Genomic DNA, 10506 nt, shown 5'->3' with positions numbered 1-10506 from the left:
TTACTCTCGCAAAACCACATAACGGGTAAATTTAGAGATGGTGGATAAAAATAGAATGGAAGGTATCTCCTTTCCCCATAGGGCAACGACGATGACGTTACTATCATCATCATGAAGCATGCAAAAAGGGATGACCACGGTGAGCAGCCAGCGAGAGTGGGCGAGCTATTTTACGATGCCCGACTAGTCTTAAACATAAAACTCTATTTTTATGCTTCCTGTCATAGACCCCTTTCACATTACACTGAGAGAAGGAATTTTGCTATATTCAAGCCCGACCTAAAACAGCCGAACCACAGAGTAAACAAACTCAAACCAAAAGTCAAATCAAACATGTCTTCTCTTGTCCAATGTTTGATTTAAGCAGTATGAGTGTAAATGCAAGCTGGGTTTTATATAAAGCGGATCGATTAGTCCTGATCTGATCTGTGACCGATGCATTTTGGGAGTGAGTAAGAAAAGGGGAATACAGTGGAGTTTCTGCGTTGACTTGCTAACGTTGAGGTTTTCCACGACTTAATTTTATAATAGCATCACTTTCATTGATAGCATATAAATCACACTAATGTAAAATGGATGTGAAAGCCTCATGCCACAAGTACACTGTGGCTAGATTATAAAGCTTTATGCAAAAAATGATAGCACAAGGATTAAATTCCTATGGTCTACCATCAATTTGATTCAGATGAAACAGAACACAAACTGATATTCTACAACAAAATATACATTTTAAAGAGAGGAGATACTGTTCACTGGGGGGGGGGGGGCTGAGCTGCTACAGGTAACAGTTATATTTGCAAGGAATGTTTTGAGAAATATCAAAAATGCTACTCAAAATATACTCACGTGGAACTGTTGGTTGGGCACTGCTTGAATGCTGCTAGGAGAAAACAGAGAAATATTGCAATGGAAATATGTGACAAGGCACATTCCAAATAATATCCAATCAAGATCGTCTATAGAAAACAATGAGAAGTACATATTTATTAGATTCTCATACTGAATAGTGTATGTGAGGTTCTTGAAAACATTTATATCCTTTTTTTTTAAATATTTTGTGTTAAGTTTGCTCAGTAATGAAAGTCTAACTCAATCAGGACTTTTAAAGCTTTAAAGCTTTTAGAGCTTCGAACTCAATCAGGCTTTTAAAGCACCTTTTCACTTGTCTTGCAATTTGCCTTTACAATATTATTGAAACAGAGTCTACATGATGAACTTACCGAAAGATCTTCAAAGGGGAATTTCGGTGCTTCTGCTTTGACGGGGGTTTGGATGGCAGATACTGGGGGCTTCAAAACTGTCATTTTCTGGAGAGAAAAAAAAACAGAATAAATGAACATTCAGCATTGGGAATCTTGGTACGTTCAGACAACAGCCGTCTTTTAGGCAGGTTAGGGCCCAGTTGCATAAAACTTGCTCTTATGGTAAAAGTGCAGTACAACAGTAACTAAACTTGGAATCCTTGATTCTGATTGACTTTTATTGGATTAATACAACAGTACACTCTAAAAACGTTGGGCAACATACTGTCCACACAACAATTGGTTTAGAAAATCATCCAACTTTGGGTAGTTTTCAACCAATACTGAGTAGTTTTCACCCAAGTGCACATTATTGGTTCAAAACTACCCGCAATTGGATATAGTTTTAACCAATTGTTGTGAACAGTATGTTGCCCAACATTTTTAAGTGTATTTATGCAACAAGGCCCAAGAGTCTCAAAAGATCCATTTTCTGGAGGAAAAATAGGAACATTTGAATCAGGGAATACTTAGTATTACTTGTGTACACATCTATACTTAAAGCAGCTCATCCAGGTTTTAGGTAGTGTCCTCCTCTTGGGCACAAATTATCAATTTTCTAATGCACATGCCCCATTTATGTTTAAATATTATGAGCCTTTTTTACAATAAAACTGCATAACACTTTCTCGTATTCAAATGGAAAGCATGGACGAAACTCAATTTGTTTTTGCAAGCTTTCAACAGGTTATACCTTTGACTGTGCAATTCAAATCTGCATTGAAAAGAAATTGATTTAACTGATAATAACAGCAATACCAACAGCCTCATCTTTTCTCCTTTATTTTCCTGATGTGCATTGAGACCTTTTGAAAGGTTCAATGCCCTATATAGTTCTATTTTCATCATGATCATTATCTTAACCGCACAAGGTGCTTCTTAAGGTAATGCTATGATAATGCAGTAATTTTTCGGTCTTACCCTTTCAGTAATCCTAAACTTTATGATTTAGTGCAGACAAACAACTCACTAAAAAGGGTTTGTTTGGTTTTTTACTTCACAGCTTTATTTATATTTTACCAGTAATTATTCATTTGAAAATGGGGGTTTTCCCTATATCAGTTAACATGCCCTTTCGATGAAGATTATCAGGAGGGTAATCTCAGAAAGGGGTAGTCTCGATCTGGATGTTTGTAGTAATTTGTTTGGAAAACCCCATACTATCTGCTTAGCCGGGGTTAACACCTTAACCCCGGACTATCCCACAGCTCATAAATATTGATGATTTTACCATACAGAGTGCGATTAACGTGCAATTTCTACTTCTGTGATTGGCTAATGCTTAGCCCCACTTTTGCTTAGCCCTGTTTCGTTTCACACTGCATCTCTTAGCACCGCAATTGTGGTGCAAGCACCACAATAAGCCGGCTAACCCTGCTTTTTTGCAGGGCCAGATAGTACCGTACTATTTACCATGCTAGCCCACTTTGCTAAAACGTAGTGTGAAAACGAAGTGGGCTAAGCTTAACCCCGGGAAATTGGTGGGGCTAAGGCCCCCCTTAGCCCCACCAATTTCCCGGGTTAAGGAAAAAAAGTACAGTGTGAAAAGCATATAATAGTGCTTCTCCATCAGCCCGACTGTGTTCAATATCAACCTCAAAGTAGTCTGCATGCGCAGACTCGTATTTGACACTCTGACCAATGACAGGTATAGAGTGAAGACTAGACTCCAAAGACTCTGTCAGTGTCAAATGAGCCAGCCACAGTACATAGTGAATCTAGTCTCACAATTTCAGACTCTGCATTATGCACAATGAGAATTGCAAAAATCAAGGGTCTGTGCCTGCAGACTAAGCTCAAAGCCTGAGCAATCTTCCTTGAGATTAATCTCAAAGATTCAAGAAACCCTGTCCTCATCAATTTATATTCACTTTGGCTACCAGCAGTTGGTCTACTTCTTACATGTCTAATTTACCACTTGGGCTAAAAAAAAACCCACTTGGTCTACTATCAATTTGGTTTGATTGCTTTGAAGCTGTATACCGGTAAGAGCCCGTTTTCAATACACTTTCCAAAACCAGTTTACTGGAAACCAGTTCAGGAAACCAGTTTGGAAGATCGCTTTGCTAGCATTCCCATTTTTTACACACTAACGTGGTTTTCAAAATCACTTCACGTAAAGCGATCTTGTTGCTACGGGAACGCTCTCAGTGGGGTGACACGTTTTGCGCAAAATTTGAAACCGCAGCATAGGCATTCTACACAGTGTGTGGAGTAGCGCGCTCAAATGTGTGAAGATCGCTTCCCGAAGAACGGTTGTATCCTCACTCACGCTAAAACCAGTTTAGCGACGCAAAGCGATTCTCAAAACTACATCGCGAGGCGGTTTTCCGAACCGGTTCGGAAGATTGCTTCCAAGACCGCTTCGACCGTTCTCATTCACATTAAACTCGTTTTAGGAAGGTAGTATAGGGACAGTGATTTTCCGCGATCGCGGAAAACGGACGGAATTCACGGAAAGGGCCTTTTGAAACGGAAAGTGGCATTTCAAACGGAAAATCAAGGAAAACGTATTTTCCCTCAAAATACACAAAATAGCAACAGAAATTACTCCAAAATCACAACAAAATGAGAATATTAAATGGCCACAAAACCCCAGAAAACACGATCTCACTTCGCTACTTTCATGACAATTCACACATTGTGACTGCACTCGACATCAGCACACTCGATTGTACCCCGCACCCGTACCCGGCCAGCCGGCCGGGTTGGGCTTCACATGCACATGCACACATATCGTTCACTACACGGTCGTGTGTTGCTGCCCACTATGTTTGAAGATGTAACAGCACGAAATCGTGGTCTTAAAATAATCCAAAATGGCGGATTGGCAAAAGCCGTTGACTGATGATAACGATGTCCAAAAAACCCCAAAATTATCGATGAAATATCATTTCACCGTGAAATAATGTGAAAGGTGAGGATGTATATGCATGCTTATATGGGGTTGGAAAAATATTCTATGCACCCGCATAGATCCGATTAGAACGGATTCTATTGTGTTGTTGGTACAGTAGCAGATACAAATTTTGACCAGTGCGAGTGTACGGTACGTGTTGTGATTTTGCTATTCAATGTGTAAACGGAATTGTCACTTTTCCGTGTGTACAAAGTCTATGGGGAAACGGAATTTCCGTTTTCTGACATGCTGAAACGGAATTTGAGATTTTCTGAAACGGAAAAGGCAATTTTTTGAAACGGAAAATCACTGTCCCTAGTAGTGAGAACGGTGTCTTACAATCTCGTAAGACAAGCGAAAGTGTGACCACTTCCAAAATGTCTGCTAATTACTGCAGACGGCATCACAAGACTGATGAAGGAAATTTCAACCATCCCAGTTTCTCCAGTAGCATTGTTCAGTAACCTCAAGATTGAGTTTACAAGGGGCTGATGAGAAAACACCATTTTATGAGGGAGCATCGCTTTACAGGGAGCATCTAGCTTGTCAGGTTAAATGTTTCTCTTCATGTTTCAAACTCAATACCAGGGGAAATGTGCATTTTTTCTGAAATACAATCAATGCTCGGAAAGCTGATCCCACTAGAGAGCAGTGTGGTGAAAGAGTATACAATATCAATATCAAGAAAACCTGAAAATGACATAAGGTCCATTTACTTTCCTAAAGCGGCCTCAAAAAAGGTATTTCAGACATATCAGGTTATAAGACAAACATAGATGTATTTATTTGTTAATTTCATCCAGTTTAAGAAATAAATAACCATTTTCTTAAACAACATCATGCCCACTTACTTTCATAAATCAGCCTGAAAGAATAGTAGATATTTTCAGAAATATTTTCACAGTAGTTACAAGGCAAACAGATAAAATACCTGTTTGATAATTAATCTTGTATTCACAAATATTTGCAACCCACTGCACAGAGGGGGGGGGGGGGCTGCTTCACGAAGCCTCTTGTCAATGATTTTTCACTGACAAATTTGTTCTGAGCCAATCAGAGGCAAGAACTTCAGTAGCCTATAACAGTTGTCAGTAAAAACATGGACCTACGGTAAAAATTACTGAATTTTCATGATAAACTCCCCAGGGCTATCCATTTTTTAAAGGGTGAAGGGGGGATGTGTTTCACAAAGTATAGCGTCCATGATTTTCACCAATGAATTTGCACTGAACCAATCAGATGCAAGAACTTCAGTAGCCTATAACAGTTGCCAGTAAAAATCACTGAATTTCCATGATAAACTCCCCAGGTAGGACAATCCATTAGAAAAGGGTGAACAGGGAGGGGGGGTGTTTCACGAAATATAGTGTCCATGATTTTTCACCAATGAATTGTTCTGAACCAATCAGATGCAAGGTCTTCAGTAGCCTATAACAGTTGCTGGTATAATTACTGACTATTTTGTTTCATCGAAATGACATGCTCCCCAGAACTACACCGCACCACAATTTGCAAATAACATCCCGATTCCTATCTTATTTATTACATAGTATCTGGTTCACAGGTGTTCCCTTATCTATACACAGCATTCCAAAGTACTTTTTGTCCTTCCGTTCAACACCTGCGCTCGTTTCTTCTGCCCCCCCCCCCCCTTCTCTCTCCCTCACTTCAAAGGTATCATTAGGTGGTTTCAGACCGCCTCGAAGTTCTTTTCTGAGGTATTTTCTGATCAGGAAATTTACCCTGATCAGAAAATACCAGGTAATTATAGAAATGTGAAAGCAAATTAAGTGTAATCTGCCAAAAAAAAAACCCACTGAATAGTAGGTACTTGTCCAAATAACGAGAACTTTGGCAGGGATTTTTCCAAGGTCGTAGGTGTCTTGGCAGTGTGGAGGCAAATTTCGGGAACTCTTAGCCCAGCGTGTAGTTGGGTGCGGCGCCATGGGTGGCTGCTGAGCTAGCGATTTTGAATCTCATGCCTTGCTTGCTTATCAGACCATACTCCACATGCTTGTAACTTCAGGAACTTATCCCGCATGGTACATGTTTCGGTGCTGTGTAAATGTGAAAATAATTAACAAGTATCTTATAGCCTGAAAAAGTTCTCGTAATTCCATCGGGATTCTTGTGATCGAGGCGGTTTGAAACCACCTATTCGCAATAGCACACTCTTCATTTCATGGATTCAACATAAATCCAGATCAGCTGTGACCAATCAAACTCTGAATTCATAATAGTATCTTAAAGGGGAAGTTCACCCTGACAATAAGTTGGGTTATAATAAAAGCAGAAAAATTACGAAAAAATATTGGTGAGGATTTGATGAAAATCAAATAAAGAATAAGAGAGAGAGTTATGATTACTTTTTAAAAAATTGTAATGTCATATGCAAGCAGCTTCCGCATACATCATGTCTGACAATATCAATTCCATGAATTCAAATTGTTTAATGGAGTAAGATGAATACAGATATTTTTCTGAAGAAAGGGGTAGGCCTATAAAATGATGTGTAGTCTCATATATCCACTGCATAATTAAAGTGATTGGCTAACATTGATTTGACTTTAAAAAAATCTGAGCTAGAAGGTCACACTTGTCACCTGTGTCTGTGTTATGTTACAAAAATGAAGCCCAGAAAAAATTGCGTTCGAAAATAATTATTTAGTGCTTCAAAAATTGAAATATAAAGTGACCGAAAACACCATCTTAATTTCATCCCATACACTTATGTGTACTATTTAGCCGTCTATTAGATGCCTATTTACAAAATCGGGGTTCGCCTTGAAGTTTTAGCTTTTCATTCTCAATAATGGTTGTTTTCAGGGTTTATTAGTTCTAATACATGCACTTGTACACATGTTTCATCTTGGTTTGAGAATTTTTTAAATCGGCTGCTCACAAAGTTAAACAATACCTTTAAATCACTTTTTTTCTTATTACATCACTTGATGTGGAGGATCTGCTCGTCTGTGACGTCACAAAATCGAAACAAAAAAATTCATAAATATATTAGTCTTTGACAGAATTTCATTAAACCTGCACAATATTTTTCTCATTTTTTTCTGTTTTTATGAATTAAAATTAACATACTATCAGGGTGTACTTCCCATTTGAAAGATCATAAGATTTTAAATTTAAATTTGAATTCATGTGCATACCCTGTTCGGTGCACCTATATTACCCCACTAAGCTATAGGACACTAGGTGGTTTCAAACCGCCTCGATCACAAGAATCCCCGTTAAATTACGAGAACTTTTTTAGGCTGAAAAATACCCATTAATTATTCCTGCATTCACACCGCCCTGAAACATACCCTTCGGGATAAGTTCCTGAAGTTACGAGCATGCGCAGTATGGTCTGATAAGCAGCAAGGCGCGAAATTCAAAATCACTAGCCCAGCAGCAACCCATGCACGGCGCCGCACCCAACGACACGCTGGGCTAAAAGTTCCCGTAATTTGCTTTCAGACCGCCAAAATACCCACAACCTTGGAAAAATCCCCGCGAAAGTTCTCGTAATTTCGCCAAGTACCTACTATTTATCGGGTATTTTCTTTCGGGGATATTACGCGTAGTTTGCTTTCACACCGCCAAAATACCTGGTATTTTCTGATCGGGGTAAATTTCCCGATCAGAGAATACCTGGAACTGGCGAACTTCGAGGCGGTCTGAAACCACCTACTGATACAGGTTTTTTTCTAAGAAATTTGTAGAAGCTCGTATCCATTCACTTAACCTGGGTCAAGTGCTGCATGGTATGGAGGAATATAGGTGCTTTCATATCAGCTCAATCACCAAAATACCCATCAATTTATGAGAACTTATCTATGCCTAGTTAAAATACCCAATAGGTGGTTTCAGACCACCTCGAAGTTCATCAGTTCCACATATTTTCTGATCAGGAAATTTGCGCTGATCTAACCTGATCACAAAATACCAGGTAGTGTGAAAGCAAATAACGCGTAATATCCCTCAAAGAAAATACCTGCTAAATATAGTAGGTACTTGTCCAAATTACAATAATTTTTCAAAGGTCGCAGATATTTTGGCAGTGTGAAAACAAATTACGGGATCTTTCTTAGCCCAGCGTGTAGTTGGGCGCAGGTGCCGTAGGTGGCTGCTGAGCTAGCGATTTTGAATCTCGCACCATGCCTGCTTTTCAGACCATTTTGCGCATGCTCGTAACTTATTATTATCTGGTATTTTCTAGCCAGAAAAAGTTCTCGTAATTTAATGGGGATTCTTGTGATTGAGCCAGTTTAAAACCACCTAATGATCATTTTCTTCATTTAATACCCACCACTGTACTGTAATGACATCATACAATCATGATTAAGATCTCTTTTGCTTTCAAGCAATTCATCAGCAACTCTGATTCGTATTTTACGAAGACAGCAATCTATCACAATTATATTTTGAACTCAAAGACTTCCAGAGCTGAAATTCTAGACGGTAAAAATGGCCACATGAACACATCCAAATTTGTAACCGTGCTCCTGTGTGGAAACACAGGGCATATATAGGCTCATAACCCTAACAACCCTGAAATGAAATCTCCAACTGAAGGTGACAACTCTCACTCCCAATCCCAAAATAAACGTAAGTGGTTCCCTATCAAATAAATGAGTTTTTGCCCGACTCTGGCTCAGTGGCTGGCCATGTCTGCATGCAAGCACACCGGTGGGAGCCTAGGACAGAGGGTAGAATAAACGGAGCACAGATCAAACAGTGTGTGACTATTGGACGTCCACTTTACAGAGTCCCTATATACCCCATACAGGGGAAGAAGGATGAATAAAAATTGCAATAATCAAAATCACTCCGTAAGATTTTTTTCTCACTCTCTCTTTCTTACCATCTCTGGAGAAAGAGAAAATGACAAATTGCAAAGGCGGGAACCTGATATGAGACGTTTTAAAGATAAATACCAGTTGTGGTAACAATCTCAAAATGAGTTCAAACAAAATACAAGAAAATTACCACCCAAGTGTTTGTATGTATAAATGAAAAAAATATGTGCCACATCATGGATCTTGAAGAAAATGCGTAATTGCTGAGAAATGAGCAAAATACGCACGGAATTCCATCAAATGTTGGGTATTTTCCCCCAAGTAATATTAATACTCTGTCCCACATATGCTTTTCTGTGTCAGTGATCATCCGAATTATCGGTTTTGAGCTACATGTAAAGTTTCATGCTTTCACAAAGATTAGTTTACATTAATGTACCAGATCTAGATATGGTGACAATTTCTCATGAAATAATTGTTTGCTGCAACATCTTTCTTTTACGTTTAATGAGGCATTTTGCTCATGATTTTGATCATACATTCTAAAAAAAAGACCTATACATTTTTCAAATAAAACCTTCGAATTCCATTCCGTGATTCTTATTAATTTTCTAAGGCAAGTTTGAAGGAAAGTACACCAGGGCCCCGTCTTACAAAGAGTTACGCTCGATCCAATCAATCGTAACTCTATGCAAATCCATCAGTGTCATAATTTTTTCTACAGGATATTTGCAAAATGTCCTTTGTAAACAAAGGAAAACACACCAAATTGTCAAAAAATCAATGACTTTATGGATTTACATTCATATCTATAAATTTTTTTGAACAAACATGCATTTCATATGTTGACTTTGCTTGCTTTCCATAGTTGCGATTGATCGGATCAATCGTAACTCTTTGTAAGACGGGCCCCAGGGGTCTGTGTTGCTAAAAGTTACGATTAATTCAATCAATCGTAACTCTATGGAAATCCATCAGTGACATAAATTTTTCTACAGGAAATTTGCACAATGTCCTTTGTAAACAAAGAGAATCACACTAATTTATTGTTAAGGCATCGATGGCTGTACGAGTATACATCATATCTATAAAGTATTTTTGAACAAGCATGCATAACACATGTTGATGTTGCTGGCCGTCCATAGTTGCGATTGATCCAATCAATCGTAACTCTATGGAAATCCATCAGTGTCATAATTTTTTCTACAGGATATTTGCAAAATGTCCTTTGTAAACAAAGGAAAACACACCAAATTGTCAAAAAATCAATGACTTTATGGATTTACATTCATATCTATAAATTTTTTTGAACAAACATGCATTTCATATGTTGACTTTGCTTGCTTTCCATAGTTGCGATTGATCGGATCAATTGCAATTCTTTGAAAGACGGGGCCCTGGGGCCTGTCTTGCAAATAGTTGCGATTGATCCGATCAATGCAACTATGGAAAGCCCGCAAAGACAACATACAAAATACAGCCATCAATGCCTTGACAATAAATAGTGTGCTTC

At 38.5% G+C, this 10506-nt stretch overlaps 1 long non-coding RNA gene across 1 annotated transcript; it reads right to left on the bottom strand.

The window, feature by feature from the left end:
• Nucleotides 1–844: 844 nt before the first annotated feature.
• Nucleotides 845–1310, bottom strand: LOC135154142 (uncharacterized). Its single transcript, XR_010293559.1, has 2 exons — nt 1221–1310; nt 845–877 (listed from the first exon to the last, which is right to left on the bottom strand). It is a non-coding gene; the product is annotated as an uncharacterized LOC135154142 (long non-coding RNA).
• Between the last annotated feature and the right edge of the window lie 9196 nt (nt 1311–10506).

Source organism: Lytechinus pictus, chromosome 5 (genome assembly GCF_037042905.1).
Source record: "Lytechinus pictus isolate F3 Inbred chromosome 5, Lp3.0, whole genome shotgun sequence".
Classification (NCBI taxonomy): domain Eukaryota; kingdom Metazoa; phylum Echinodermata; class Echinoidea; order Temnopleuroida; family Toxopneustidae; genus Lytechinus; species Lytechinus pictus.
Note: the sequence above shows the minus strand (reverse complement) of the source record. Positions and strands in the feature narration are given on the sequence as shown.